At 39.9% G+C, this 16,390-nt stretch overlaps 1 protein-coding gene across 3 annotated transcripts in view; it reads left to right on the forward strand.

Annotated features, from left to right (window-relative positions):
* The window catches only part of Lims1 (LIM zinc finger domain containing 1), a 110,244-nt gene that overhangs the window by 6,036 nt on the left and 87,818 nt on the right, over positions 1-16,390 (forward strand). The window contains exon 1 of one of the 3 annotated variants that reach the window (XM_006256390.5): positions 1-16,390. This exon is cut by the window's right edge and continues 11,672 nt beyond it. The exons of the other annotated variants lie outside the window; for them this stretch is intronic. The gene's annotated coding sequence lies outside the window, so the exon portion shown is untranslated. 3 annotated transcript variants of the gene reach the window in all.

Genomic DNA, 16,390 nt, shown 5'->3' on the forward strand with positions numbered 1-16,390 from the left:
TTTACCACTGAGCCATCTCTCCAGCCCCCTTTGGTTTTGTTCTTTTTTACCTCTCTCTCTCTCTCTCTCTCTCTCTCTCTCTCTCTCTCTCTCTCTCTCTCTCTCTCTCTCTGTATTGCTTTTTTTTTTTTACTAATTTGTTTTTTTTTCGTTTACTTGTTTTTGTATTTTTTTTTTTTTTTTTGGTTCTTTTTTTCGGAGCTGGGGACGGAACCCAGGGCCTTGCGCTTCCTAGGTAAGCGCTCTACCACTGAGCTAAATCCCCAGCCCTTGTTTTTGTATTTTAATGCAAATCAGTCTACTTGCACCTGATGAGATCTAAAATATATGTGAGCCTTTGTCTTTGATATTGAATTTAAATATATTCATATTGTTTGCAAATATTCCTAAAACACTGTTGTGATCCGATACTTCATTGTATTTGAAATATTGGGAAGTCTCTCTTCTTTTTCACTTTTTTTTTTTGAGACAAGTGTCTTATGCAGCCCAGGCTGAGGTCTCCACATAGCAAAGGGGTTTGAGGGAAACCAAATCTTTCAGAAACTTTCCAAAAGCTGTATCCAGTGCTGAGGGTACTCCAGTTATAGCAGATCTGGGCCTGCCTGTGTGGGGCTATAGAAGCTGCACAAGCACAGCAAAGTCCCGTTCAGCCACAGTCATCTGGCATTCATCATGCACTTTGTCTCCAGGAACATGGACGGTTCTGTGTGGGCACTGGTGGGGAAAGCACACTCACAGCACACTAGCAGATATTGTCATCGCTGTGAGCTGTGTAACTGTAGTTAACTCTGGTTTTTGCAGCCTAACAGCAGCAGAGGAATTGAGAAATGAGATTGGGTGCCATTCAATAAAAGTTTCAAGTCTCAGGGAACCATGGAACAGTCTAAAGAGCCTAACATTTATGTTACTGTAACCCTGAACCAGGGAAGAGAACACCTATTATATTAGTGGGCTAAAGACACTTATTAAGAGACGGTTTTTGATTAAGTAGATTTTAAGAAATGAACCAAATATAGGCTTTGTACAAGAAATTCACCTTGTATATATAACAGTATACACAAATTGAAAGTAAAAAGGTGGAAAAAGATATATTATGATAATAGCAATTAAAATAACTTATAAAAGACTATTAATATCAATTATTGAAGTGTTAGGTAAGACAAAGTAAATAACCAGACACTGTAGTCAACATGAGTAGAAGATACCTTATTCTCAGCATGGATTATATATACTCTGGCCTTTAGCATGGTAATGGCCGGGATCCCAGGAACAAATTTAGCATTCACACCTAGACTACTGAAGGAATGACCAAAGGTATAACCAGCATCTATAAACCAACCCAGTGTCAGTGATGTGACCTTGTAAAGGACTGCCCAAAGGTAAGAATAGCCTTTCAGCCTGACCCCTTAAGAACACCCTGATGTGTGACCAGCATTTGTGACTCAGCCCAGGAAAGACTGATAGAACTAGTTAGTATCTGTAAGCAGACCTCACAGAAGATTGCCTAGGGATTCCAGAGTATTTGAGCCTATAAAGGAAAGCCAAGAGATTGGAGACTGGAACCAGCTTACTGGTGAAACTGCACACAAAGTTTATAACTACATCTCTAGTTCACATTTATTCCTTCTTTGTTTAATGACTATATTAATTTGGCAGGCCAACTATATCCCAGACTTTTATTTTATTTTTTCTTCTTTCTCTGTATCTTTTTTCATTTTAAAAACTAAAGCAAAGACCATGGAGTAATACTGCTTACTGACTTGCTCCTCTTGTCTTGCTCAGCTTGCTTTCTTATATATTCTAGGACAGCCTGCCCAGAGAGTGCATTACCCCCGCTAGGCCATGCCCTTCCATATCAATCACAGACATGCCTACAGATCATCTGATGGTAGCATTTTCTCAACTCTCTTCAGATGAGTAGCTTGTGTCAAGTTGGCAAAATAATCAAAGCAATATGTATGGACACAGACATCCTATGGTGCTAGAGTAGAAGTGAGAGGATAGTTTGTGGGAGTCAGTTCTCTCCTTTCATTATATGGGTCCTGGGGAATCAAACCTTTAAGCACTGACCCATGTTGCCACTAAGGCCACCATCACTACCCCTCCTGCTCTTCCTTTTCTCCTCTTCCTTTTATGCTTTTTCCTTTTGATAGGCTTTGCCAAAGAGCTAGTCCGAGCTGGTTTATGGAATCTCCATATCTCAGCCTCCTGATATATGAGACTTTTAAGCTATCTGATAGCATATTTTTTTTTTTTTTTGGTTCTTTTTTTCGGAGCTGGGGACCGAACCCAGGGCCTTGCGCTTCCTAGGTAAGCGCTCTACCACTGAGCTAAATCCCCAGCCCCTGATAGCATATTTTTTAACTTTCCCTCCTTATTTTATTTTATTATAAAGTCTCATGTATCCTATTTTAGCCTCAGATTTGCTGTATAGCTGAGGAGGACATTGAACTCTTGATCCTCCTGCCTCTACCTCCCAAGTGCACTATCACCCTTGGCTTGTACAGAACTGGGGATTGAACCCAGGGCCCTGAATGCTGGGTGAGCAGTGTGCCAACTAGGGTGTGTCCCCAGCTACCACATTCTTTCTGTTCTACCTGTCTTATGCTCTCCTGTCCCTACTGTTTCCCACTCCTCTTTACTCTTACTTGGCTCTGCTTTGTTTCTGCAAACTCACTGCTAATCACAGCCCCTACTTTCCTTTTTCCTCTGCTCGCATCTGTAGTAATAGATTGTTGCATACTGTACTGTTGATTAAATGTTTCTTTACTGCCTAAAAGGACTATGTTTAGTGGTTTGTTTGTTTGTTTTTTTCTCAATTGTTACCTTATTTTCTTAGTGGGACTATTCCTTAACAATGATTGAGTTCAATAACAGTTCTCTGTTCTTGGAGAACATTGGGAATTGAGCTTGGCTTCCCCAACACTGTTGTTGTAAGACATTACATCTGAACTCTACTCTATAACTTAGTCCTTCTTAAATATTGTAAACACTTTTATGGGAGGGGTATTTTAAGGAAAAAAAAATCTAGCAGCCTAACCCCATATATACAAATCTCACTTAAAAACAAAACAGACAAACAAAAACCATAAGAAACCTAAAATCAGGGGTGGGGATTTAGCTCAGTGGTAGAGCGCTTGCCTAGCAAGCGCAAGGCCCTGGGTTCACTCCCCAGCTCCGGAAAAAAGAAAAAAGAAGAAAAAAAAAAAAAAGAAACCTAAAATCCAAAGGAGTATGACTTCTCCAAGAACTGCTAATCTTATGTAATTCCCTGAAATGACACTAAATTAGATGAAATCCCATACAAAAACTTAGAAAGTGTGATAAGTGTATTCAAAGAGAAAAAAGATATTAATAACCCCCTGAGTGGATTCCAAGAAAACAGCTTTTTAAAAAGAGGGGACAATACAGAAAATGAGACTGGACCTCAGTAAAGGGAAACAAGTACTAAAAAACAGTAAAAAAGGCCAACCAAAAATACTGGAAATAATATTTACTAAGTTGAATAAAAACATTATGGAAGCCTCAAGAATAAAATGGAGGATCAGAGGGATGACAGAATATATTGGTTTGAGGGTAAGGTAGAACTGGATGGAATATTCAGGCATGACTGTAGAAGGAGACTTTCCTGCTGAAGATTCAGGGAAACATTTTACTTACAGGAATATGGGTGAGGAGTTACTTACAGGAGCAGAAGTGACTCATAACCACATCGCCAAACCAACCCACCATGGTTAGAAAAACGAGCACAAAGCTAGAAACCTAGAGCACACTGCAAAGCCTGCAGTGTGCTCAAATGGGTTGGAGAGTGTCCCTTCCAAATGACTCAGTTGGTCTCAACCTCTCCTAGGCAGCTTGTCTCTGCTTCCTTCAGGCAGTTGGTTTGTTATCAGTCTTTAGGGAAACATCTTCAGTAAAATCATAGCAGGCAGTTTCACAAACCTAAGGAAAGAAATGTGCATATAGGTATATAGACATTGATTGCTAGCACCAAACAGATGCAAAAAAGAACTTCCTCCCTGTGTTATGTTATAGTTAAAATACTACATATCCAGGACAGTAAAGTTCATTAAAAGCTGGAAGAGAGAAATACAGCAGATTTCTTAACAGAAACTATGGAAGGACTTGGAATGATATATTTCAAGACAGCAGCTGCCAGTTCAACCTACTATATTGCACAAAACTATTTGTCAGCATAGAAAGAGAAAAAATTCACAATAGAAGCATTCTATAGGAATTAAGCTCTGTAGAAGATATTTGTAGAATTCTTCAGACTGAAGAGAACAATAAACACTGAAAAGAATTAATAATAATTAAAGAGGATAGCAAGCAGTATTAAACCAACAAAATAGGAATTAATGAACATCTTTCAATAATTGAATATTAATGGTCTCAATTGCCTAATCAAAAAACCATATAATATGGTAATGTTTCTTTTAAAGCATTATCTGCCTATTTCCATTTGTCAGAAAAGTCCATCTTCTAAAATGATACAGGCCAGTGCCATTGCCCCTAGTTACCTCCTAGAATTTAGAGGTAAGCCCCTATTGCTGGACACCATGTACTTTGGATAAAACTCTCAAAGGATTGAACTGGATCTGACTTCATGAGGACTAGCTTTTACAGTGATGGGAAGTGCTATGCAAGCTGCCAAAGGATAGAAGCAACCATCTAGACCATAAGGACATGTATTAAAAATTGTTATCCCAGTAAACTAGAAAACCCAAAAGTGGATGGATTTTACCGAAGCATATCACCTAGCAAAATTAAAACAAAATGAGACAAAGCAATTCAAATAGATCCATAATGGTACAAAATTGAATATATAATAATAATAATAATAATAATAATAATAAATGTTCCAACTACAAAATTCCGGGTCATAGAATTACTGAATTCTATGATACCTTTAAACAGCAAACATTTTTCAAACTAGCCAATAAAACACAAGGAAGAAATGCTACCAGACTCTTTTTACAAAGCCAGTATTATTCTGTTACCAAAACCAGATAAAGATACAACAACAAAAACAAAATTAGGGATTATTCTCTGATGAATATAAATATCTGAACTGAATTCAAGAACATTAAAAAGGTCATCAGCCAAGGTGGGTGTGGTGAAGCACCCCTTTAATCCCATCACTTGGGAGGCAGAGGCCAGTCTAGTCTATAGAGTGAGTTCTAGGACAACCAAGGCTACACAGAGTCTTGGGGTGGGAGTTGTACACGTGATAAGACATGAGTTTGCACCACATAAAACAATGGACTAGCCGCACATGTAACCCTAGTGCTATAAGGTGGGGTGGAGATGGGGATCAGTGGAGCTTATAAAACTGGCTGTATGACTCATATCTGTGTCATGAATCATGTGACACATGTCTTTGAAATTGTAACTGGTATACTAGAGTTTGAACCAGCCATTGCAAAATGAGTAAGCAGAATCTTTATACTCCTTAAACCCTTACAATTTGGGAAGCTAAAGGCCTAACATTCCAAAAGATACACTTTCCTCGAGCCTTCTCCAACTAGCCTACCTAGTGATAGAGAATCAACACAGTCAACAGTGATTTCCAAGGTGATCTTGTCCCTCTGGTCAGGTGGCCAGCCCTGAGTCTGGTATGCATGGTGTTGGTGCTCCTCTTCTTCAGCCTCCTGCACTTTCCTCGCACCATGTCTATGTAGACGGGTTTTCCTCAGAGCAAACAGTGGTGTGATGTACTGAATTGCTTATAGTATTGTACAGGCAGATTCCTTTCTACAAGGTGAAGTACAAATGCCCTTTCATATGTAGAATCTGTCTCCTGCTCTCTATCATTACGTCTGAGACTTAGGGCTGGATAGACACCATCTTCTGGCCTCCATGAGCATTTGCATAACATATACTTAGGTAGACAGGAACATACACATAAATACATATAAATCAATTCTGAATTCATTCTAAGATAAACAATGATGAAGTTCATTAAGGATTGTTATATTTTAAAGTTAGATTTAATGTAGATCCTCGTAGTGTTTTGTTTGTTTGTTTTTGTTTTTGTGTTTTGAGATGGTCTCACTCTGTAGCATGTGCTGGCATAGAACTCATTGTGACCGCATCTGGCCTAGATCCTCCTGTCGCAGACTCCCTAGTGCTGATATTACAGATGGGAGCTACCAAACCCAATGTCCAAATCTTGAATAAAGTTTTTTTTTTCTCACTCCACAGAATTGTTTAGACTGTACCATGCACACTGACCATAATGTAACTTTGAGTTGGGGAAGTGAGCCACACTATTGCCCAGGCTGATAAGGTGAGCAGGACAGATTTGCCCTTTATCAGCAAAGGGCACAGGTGGACTGTGATGAGAGTGAGGGTGGGGTGGGCATGACTATGTCTTTGTAACCAGAGTTTTAGGACAGAAGCCCAACTCCAGCAGTCTCACAAAGGCAGCTTCAGCCCACCTGTCCCACCTTACCAAGTAATGAATATTGATGAAAAGCAGAGAAAGATTTCAGTCAACATTGGGAAGAGAAGCAAAAGGGGGCCCTGTAGGCCAAGTTCATCTGTGTGTGTAGGGGGGAGGATGTCATGGGCTTTAGTTGAAATAGATTAAAAGTTAGAACACTGTATAATCAAGCTGTTCTGGTCAAGGAGTGGTCTGGTTAATCACTGTGTCCATTCTGGTTCTGCATGGTGCTGAAGGTTAGGGAATCTGTCTGATTTGAGATGGTTACTGCAGCTCCAGGGCATGTAGCCACACCCATCACAGATATAATTGATTATTTTGGGAGAGTGGTCTGCTCTGTGTGGCCCTGCCATTCCTAGGATCCAAGGTAGTACAAGCTTTCTGATGCTTGACTTATCATCTTTGTATCTTCAGCCTTAAAGGGGATGAGATGGGTTGGGTAGATAATCAGTTCTTGACTGGCTATCATGGCTGTACAAGGTCAGGCTGGAGTCTGAGCAGAGGAGATAGGCACAAATGGAGGCAGAGACGCCTGGCTTCATCCTGCTTTTTGTCTGGTGAGCTTAGGTAAGAAGTCATTTCCTTTTAGCAAAAGCAGCTCCTAAGTGTCTATTATGTCTCTAACACAGACTCAACTTGCTAGCTGGCTCCAAGGTGCTAGGTAGGCACTTCCCTGGGTAGCTACTTTTTCTAAAAAAAACAGAAACAGAGTTTCATAAAAGTGGTATGTGTTAAGCCTGTAATTAACTAATAGGGAACCTTTGGGAATTTCATTTATCTCTTCCCTCTAGCTCAGTTTATTCTTTTCATGTTTCAGAGCCTGTAAATACAGGCTGACCTTACTTAATCTCAGGCTTGAGATAAATACCTGTTGTCCTCATGCACAGTTTTAGAAAAAAAAATCAAATATTCATTCATTGCTTGAGTTTTTCTCATTCGAGGCCTTTTTAAGAATGGTGCCCAGACCATCAGAGCTGCAGGGCATTGCCTGTAATAGAATATTGAGGTTTTTTTTTTAGGGGGGTGTTGGTGATGCTTAGAAGGCTATCAGCGTAGTTCTCATGTTGGAATGTAATATAGACTGGCCCCGTGAAGGGTATAGTCTTTCTTAGACTCTGGAGATGGACTCTTCATTCATCCACTAGATGAGCAGTCTTGTTTGAGGAGTGTAAAGAGTGGTATGTTGGTCAAGTCACAAAGGTGAGGCAGGATAGAAGATTTGAGGATATGGGAAAAGAAAAGGGGTTGGGGATTTAGCTCAGTGGTAGAGCGCTTGCCTAGCAAGCACAAGGCCCTGGGTTTGGTCCCCAGCTCCGAAAAAAAAAAGAAAAGAAAAAAAAAGAAAGAAAGAAAAGAAAAGAAATCTGATTGGAGTCTCTTACCAGCTGAGAATTAAGAATTGTAGTATAATAAAGTTGGGATAGGATTTCATGCCTTTAATCCCAGGACTCTGAAAGCAGAAGCTGTCAACAATAGTGAGTTCCAGGCTGCTAGAGCTACATAGTAGACCCTCTTCCAGAGAAAAAACATTCTAGTATAATTAAGAATATTTGCTGTTAGGGCTGGGGATTTAGCTCAGTGGTAGAGCGCTTACCTAGGAAGCGCAAGGCCCTGGGTTCGGTCCCCAGCTCCGAAAAAAAGAACCAAAAAAAAAAAAAAAAAAAGAATATTTGCTGTTAAGATTGCCAACATAGGGATACTATTCCCTTTAAAAAGATCTTTTTGTTATTTATTTTATGTATATGGGCTTTTTGCCTGCATGTATATCTGTACTATGTGCATGCCTGGTGTCCAAGGAGGCCAGAAGAGGAATCTTCTGGGACTAGAATACGAAAGGTTGTGAGCTACCATGAGGATACTAGGAATTGAACATGGGTCCTGTGAAAGAGCAGCCAGTGGTCTTAACTGCTTAGCCATCTCTCCAGCCCAAGATAATATTTCCTTTAAATAGAGGTATTTCATGCTAAAATAGCAATGAAACATGTTTAAGGTCTAAGATTATATGATTTTCAAGTATAACCTTACTCTTTATACACACAGACAATATAGAAAAAAATATTGAAAAAAATATTAACTTCCCCTGTAACCCTTATGACGTAGGTTTTACCTTATTAGCTATAATCCTATGTGGCTCAGGAACCACCTTTTGATTTCACTTAGGTTCCTTAGCAGAGATTTAAGGTGTAAGGTCAGAATCCACCAAAAGCAGTATGTATGCTACTATAAAGCACTCGAGATACTGTTCTCTTGGGTAGCTTCCTTTCTTTCTGTGTGAGTTGCTTTGGTCATGGTGTTTTATCACAGCAAAAGTAAGCAGGACACGTTTTATATTAGTCACAGAACTGAGATCCTGGGAGATTGAGGCTTAGGCTGCAAGGCTTCTATTTTCCTTTTTAAAGCTGAATACTATACAGGGAGGTATATAAGTGCTTCTGTTGTCTCTGGCACTCTACTGTCTGCTGTCTCTTGTCCTGGTTGTAAACAACAGAAAACAACTTCCGTAACATAAGCTAAGAAAGGGACTTAGTAAAAAGCTGTAGGTGAGGACAGAAGAAAGACAGGGATCTTAGTGGCCTCTTCAGGTTGTTTCTTCTTGAGTCAGCTCCAGCTGTGCTTCCTGCTTCTTACTTGACCTAAGATTCCCATATTGGGAGCAGAGAGGTCTGTCTAACCTTATTTGGACATGTATGTGCTCATCCTTGGTCTCTGAAGTCAGGGCTTTCCTCCTCCTATTTATTAAACTTTCTCCCATTTGTTTGTTTTCCAGTGTTAGAGATTGAACCTGGGGGCCCTGTGACTTGCAGGGAAGTAATCTACCTCTGGTCTGTATTCCAGCTCTCAGGGTTTCCATATTCACTCTTTCCTAGGGAGAAACAGGGAAATGGATTACAAAAAATAATTGACCACTACAAGGATCTCACCTAATTTGTGACTGATCCTTTAACAAGGAAGCTGGGGTCTTAGAGTATCATTTGGTGGTAAGATGTGTGCTTAGCTTACACAAGGCCTTAGTTAGGTTCAATACCAAGCATCTCACACACACACCATTAGTTGAAGAAGCTATGACTCACTAGGGTATACCCCATCTATTATCTTATAGGAGTTTTTACAAGTTACTATTGTTGTGTATGTGCATATGTGCATGATATGTTTTTGGATGTGCATAGCATGGTTCATGCTCAGAGGTCAGAGGACAGCTTTGCAGAGCTGGTTCTCTTTTTTTCCACTTTTAGTTAGATTCTGGGGATCAAACTCAGGTTGCCAGGTTTGTGCAGCAAGTATCTTTACCCACTATGCCCTCTCACTCATCCTTAGAGTTTTAAGAGTGTTAAAGAAAATAACAAAGAAGACAGGCATTGTGGTGCTTTTCTGTAATCCTATCCCTGAAGAAACTGAAGCAGGAGGATCATGCGTTAAAGGCTAACCTGGGTTCTTTAGAGAGTTCAAAGGTATTTTGGATTGCATGAAGAAGCCGTGTCTTGGGAGTGGAACACAGACAGAGTGGTGGAAAGATGGAAGGAAAGAATTTTTCAGTCAAGTAGAGCTACAGTAGGACTTCAGGGGTGTTGTCCATGTGAGGCTGAAAAAGTATAGTCTGAAAGAAACAGAATAGTCAGGCTATTTAAGTTTATGTGATAAAAATTAGAAGAGACATCAGTTGCTAGGTGAGGTGGTATATAACTGCAATCCAGGAATCTGGGAGAATAAGTAAGGAGGAGTATAAACTGGAAACCAGTCTGAAGCTACACAGCGAGTTCACTACTGAAAGAAGGGAAGAGAAAGGGACAGACTGACAGACGCAGGGCAGGTCCTCATACTACAGGATGCTCCAAACCACCTTACTATGGGAGGTATCACATTAATGCAGTGCTGATCAAATTTACTCCAATGTAATTTGACTGTAAATACCAAAAAACCATTTCTTCGTGCTTATGAGGCATAGAGCTAGGTTGAGATAGAAGGAGGATTCTTCATATGAGACCCCTGTGTCATGGTCATAGCAAACATAGATCTAGACAGAGCTCGGCATCAGAAATCACTGCTGGGGTCTGTAATCTGTTATGGAGAGACGCATGAAGAATTAGGATTTACATGCATGAGCCCATCCTTATGAGAAAATATGCTCGTCCTAGAACAGTTTGTAAGGATCATTTTCTTATCAGCCCCATTCAGGGCAGGCACATGCTTCTGGGTGACAGAATTATACTCTTCTAGGACTATTCTGCTGTTTTAACTTTTGATTCTCTTCTCCCACCCCGCTCCTAACCCCCACTTGTTTTTGTTTGTTTGTTTGTTTGTTTGTTTTGTTTTTTGTTTTTTTGTTTTTCTGAGACAGGGTTTCTCTGTGTGGCCCTGGCTGTCCTGGAACAGGCTCTATAAACTGGCTTCAAACTCAATCCTCCTGCCTCCACATCCCCGAATGCCGGGATTAAAGGTAAATACCACTCCACCCCCACTCCCAGCTTGGTGCTCTTAAATAATGGTTGCTGTTTGGCTCCTGCAAACAGCATTGGCCACTGCTGTGTAAAGTTACAGAGTCAGCTGAGGACTGGCTCACACTTGGCAGGATCTAGAGGAGTAATGATAATGGAGCCCTTGTAGAAGCACTATCTGGGCTAAAATCTCTCTGAGGCAAGGCTCAGGATCATGGAATCTTAAGTATTGGTTTTAGAAAGTGACCCTGTTCTCTTAGAAATGATGAAGAAACAGTTTGGGGGCTATTCTTGCTGTTTTGGAAGAAATCTTTACTGTGTAAACTATCCTGATACATTTCATAAACTGCTAAGGAACCTGCGATGTCAGGTGCAGAGTAGCTACTGTGGATGCAAGCCAGCTTTCCCAGAGTCTCTAGGGACCTGCTCTTGTGTGTATCACAAGAAGTGTATCAGGATCCACACCAACTACTGCTGTGGATCCTGATACACTTCATCATATGAGAAAAAGCCATGGGACAGTTGAGTCTCAATCTGAATGTATACAATTTGTTAGAATTACAGCAATCTCTGGACTATAGGCAAACCTAAGATTGCTCAGCCAGCCTCCAGTTAGCGAATCTTGAACACTGGAGAACATTTGGAAATCTTTCATTAGATTTTTCTCTTGTAACCATGTTATTTAATCTCCACAGCTTTTGTAGAAAAACCAATCTAGTTTCCTCTTCCTTTTTTTTCACAAGGACTAGTTGAAACCAGAAAACCCTTATTTTCTCACAAAATGGCCAGTGGCTGGTAAGTTGAAAGGAAGACCTTATCCTGACATTTCAAATCTCATGTGTTTCTGTGGCATTAAACTGCGTCTGAGAAATCTGTTTAGTAATGAGGAGGAAAATATTTAAGCTGGTTATTCTAGTCAGGCATAGTAGTTCACCTCTTTCATCCCAGCACTAGGGAGGCAGAGACAAATAAATCTATGTGAGTTAGAGGCCAGCCTGGTTTACAGAGTGAGTTCCAGAGCTACATATTGAGGCCCTGTTTTGAAAATAAACCTGGTTATTCCTGAAACCAAGGAAACTGTCAGACATTTTACCTAGTTCTACCTGTTAAGCTCCTGAGGTGCAGAAGGTTGGAGAGGATAGGGGCTGGTGGCTCTCTTGCTTAGTACTATTCAAGGACAGCCTTTCTCTTGTGTGTCTTTATGCTATTTGTAGAGACTCTCTTGCCATTAGAGAAAAAGCACAGTGTTTTCACCTTCTGTTATTTTGTTATGTGTTCTTCTGTACCCTGATTTATGAGCCAGGATCTCTCATTAGTCTATAGCTTGCTGAGTAGCCTAGACTGTCTGGACAGTGAACCTCAGGGCTCTGCCTCCTGCAAGTATGTGCCACCACATTGGGTCTTTTTTTTTTTATGTGGGTTCTGGGTATCAGACTTAGGTTCTCATGTTTATTTTACTGACTGAACCATTTTCCTGTGTCTTCATTACTTATCTGTTTCTGTGAAGAGATGATACTGTGACCAAGGCAACTTAATTAAAAAGCATTTAATGGGGGCTTGTTTATATTGCAGAGGTTGAGTCCATTAAGGGGAGTGGCGGTAGGCAGGCAGGCATGCTGCTGGAGCATTAGCTAAGAGCTTATATCTGATCCACAAGCAGTAGGCGGAGAGAGAGAGAGAGAGAGAGAGAGAGAGAGAGAGAGAGAGAGAGAGAGAGAGACAGACAGACAGACAGACTAGGACTGACATGGGCTTTGACACCTCCAAGCCTACCCCTACTACTATACCTTCTCTAACAAGGCCACACCTTCTAGTCCTTCCTAAGCAGTCTACCAACTAGGAGCCAAAAAGTCAAACATGTGAGCCTATGAGGGCCATTCACATTCAAACTACCACACAAGAGCTGTAGAAGTTTCTTTTGATTTGTTGCCTTGTCTGAATTTACTTTAATTGTCCAAAATAGGCAATTCCATGAAGAGTTAAAAAAGTAATCTTTTTGCATTATCTCGTAGTCAATGTTTTAATAACTTCCCCAAATTATTGTTTTTATTTTATATTACAGAATTAGTTTTGAATTATGTTAGGAACTTTCATGATTATGAAAAGAACATAGTAAGAATTAACTTTTTTAAACAGGGTGGTAGTGACGGACGCATGCCTTTAATCCCAGCACTCAGGAGGCAGAGGCAATCTGATCTCTGTGAGTTCAAAGACAGTGACATTTACAGAGTGAGTTACAAGGCAACCAGAGTTACACAGAAAAACTCTGTCTCAAACAACATCATCAAACCCACAACATCATCAAACCCACACACACACAAGAAAAAAAAAGAATTAACTTTTATGTAACATCCTTTAATTCAAAGATTCTTTTCTTCATGTTTTAAAACATGCTTTTATGGGCTGGAGAGGTGGCTCAGCGGTTAAGAGCACTGACTGCTCTTCCAGAGGTCATGAGTTCAATTCCCAGCAACCACATGGTGGCTCACAGCCATCTGTAATGAGATCTGGTGCCCTCTTCTGGCCTGCAGTCACATATGCAGGCAGAATGCTGTACATTAAATAAATAAATAAATCTTAAAAAACAAAACAAAACATGCTTTTACCTTCTATCAACTGATACTTGTATAAGATTAGACATATTCCTTGATTATTATAGAATATGGAGTCTTTTTTTAATTGAAAATTATTTTTTGTACACTATATTCTGATCAGAATTTCCCCTCCCCTAACGCTTCCCAGACCTTCCCCACCTCTTCACCTGCCCAACTCCACACCTTTCTCTTTCTTTGGGAGACAAATGAAAATAAATAAAGGAAAAATCACAAGAAACACATAAAAATAAATAAACAAAACTCATAAAAACACAAAATCAGAAACCATAATCTTCAAGTAAAAGACCAGTAAAAAAAAAAAAAAGCTTAAACAAAGCAATATGAGACAGAAAGTCTACAAAAATATTATTGAATTCATTTTGTGTTGGCCATTTATCTACTGCTAGGCATAGGTGTGGTTAATGTACCCATCGTGGAGTCTCTCCTCAGTATGCATTTGTAGGAAGTTTGTGGGTATCTGCCTTTGTATGGGAGTATGTGCCCTTTATAATACTTTCATTGAGTGGATCAATACTTAAACATATATGCATATAGTTTTAAAGTGGTTTGATTGATGGTCATAAACCTGAGAGTGATATTCTATAAATATTTATTCCAGGGACTTGGTCACCTTTTCATCAGCATGGAAAACTGGTCAGATACCTTCTCATTCTTCATTTACTGAACTGAGGACCAGTTAGTGGTGAAGGACCCCTTGGTACCTTCCTGTGAAGTTAATTTTATATTTTCATGGTCAGACAGCAGATAGGTGTCCCATATGTATTTGCTTAATAAACACTGAGGTTGTTATCCTTTCTCTCCTGGACTGTTGGATCAGCTCTCTCCTATTTCTCTTATACAACAGCTGGAGTATCTTGTTATAACTCTTTTTTTTTTTTTTTTTTTTTGGTTCTTTTTTTCCGGAGCTGGAGACCGAACCCAGGGCCTTGCGCTTCCTAGGCAAGCGCTCTACCACTGAGCTAAATCCCCAACCCCTTGTTACAACTCTTATGTCATAACCCTTCATTCTTGTTCTTCTTGAGACATAGCCATAGTCTTTACAGTAATTGACCATGCTCTGCTAAAAATAAATGATTTATAGAATTTGAATCATATAGACTGATAAGTACAGAATTTTCAAGATAGATTGGGGGCTGGAGAGATGGCTCAGCGGTTAAGAGCACTATCTGCTCTTCCAGAGGTCCTGAGTTCAATTCCCAGCAACCACATGGCTCACAACCATCTGTAATGGAATCTGATGCCCTCTTCTGGCACGCAGGCATACACACAAGCAGAAAGCTGTATACATAATAAATAAATAAATATTTTTAAAAAAGAAAAAGATAGATTGGAAATCTTGAGACCTAGGGAGAAACTATGTTATAATTCAGACCTACTGATTCTGTGACTTATGCTCACATCATGCTATACCTCTTCGCAGACAGCGCTGTTAGCCCAGTATGTGATTAAGCACACAGTCACAGAAACCACATGCTTTACCTTCAGAAGTTTTGAAACAAGAGTGTAATGTTGGCATATTAGGTCAGGGGCTGGATTTGGATTTGAAGCTGGATTTGCCAAAAAGATAAGAAATGATAACACGATTTAAAAAACATAAGGCTGTGGTGACAGTGCAGCTTATTCCTTATTCCTTAAATGGGGGAGGGGTGTGGAATATGGGGAGGAAAAGGACACAAGTTACTTAAATCATCCTGGAAAACCATTACAAATCCTTATTCCAGGGACCCCAGTTCTTTAAGAGAGGCTCATAATTTAAGGAAGACTAAGCACTAGGCAAGATCTCTGAGTAGAAACCAGAGTTGTTCTGTCTGTGTTACCTCTAGAATGCTTGACTCTCCATGAGTTCTATTAAAAAGCCCAACTTCCTTGTTTCTACAGCTGTGCCACCAACAAACAAAGGCCTAGTTTCTTCCTATCTCACTAACAGGTTTTACCTTTTTGTGTGTTGTTTGTTTGTTTATTTGTTTTGGTAATAGTTGTCATAATCAGTATTTTGGTTTGGATAAGAAATATTCCCCAGAAGCCTTTTGTTGGAAGACTGGTTTATATTACAGTATTTCCAGCTGGTGCCTTGGGGAAATAATGAGATTTGTGGGGTGCTAGCTTAATTTGCTTCTCTCTGGTTATAAAACACTGACCAAAACTAGCTTAGGGGAGGAAAGGATCTATTTGACTTATGAGTTATATGGTGCATTAACACCACCCCAACTCCCACTCCCAACTCCACCAAGGCAGGGACTGAAGCAGAACCCACAGAGGAATGCTGCTTCCTGGATTGTTCTCTGTGGCTTGATAGACGCTTACTTTCAGCCTTTGGCTTTCACTAATCATTAAAATGTGCTGAATAAAACTTCAGGATTTGTGTTTGGATTTGGGGGCTGGGGAGCAGTTAATCTTTTAAAATTGTTGCCTTGATTGAACAAGAGCTACTAAGTGTCAGATTTTATTCATACCTTCAAGGTAGTGGTGGAGTAGCACATTTTTTAATGTAATATTTTTGTTATTATTTTGAGAATTTCATACAATGTACTTTGGTCATATTCATTCCTTTACTATTCCTCCCAGACCTATTCCCCATCTCTGCACCACCACTTTCTCCCCTTTTCTTTAGTTTTGTGTGTGTGTGTGTGTGTGTGTGTGTGTGTGTGTGTGTGTGTGACCTACGTACATACATATATAATAATCTGCTGGCTGCATTTAGTGTTGCTCATGTATGGTTTTTGGATTGACTGCTTGGATAGCCACCTAGGGATGGGGCCTTGTGAGATTTTCCTCATCCATGTTAGCATGCCAGTTGGTATCATCACTCAGGTCTTGTTTAAGCTATCATATTGACATTTCATGGGTACACTTTCCCTTCCCAGAAGATAGTCTTGCTTGTTTTAGTTTAAGGAATA

The sequence above is a fragment of the Rattus norvegicus genome, chromosome 20 (genome assembly GCF_036323735.1).
Source record: "Rattus norvegicus strain BN/NHsdMcwi chromosome 20, GRCr8, whole genome shotgun sequence".
Classification (NCBI taxonomy): Eukaryota; Metazoa; Chordata; class Mammalia; order Rodentia; family Muridae; genus Rattus; species Rattus norvegicus.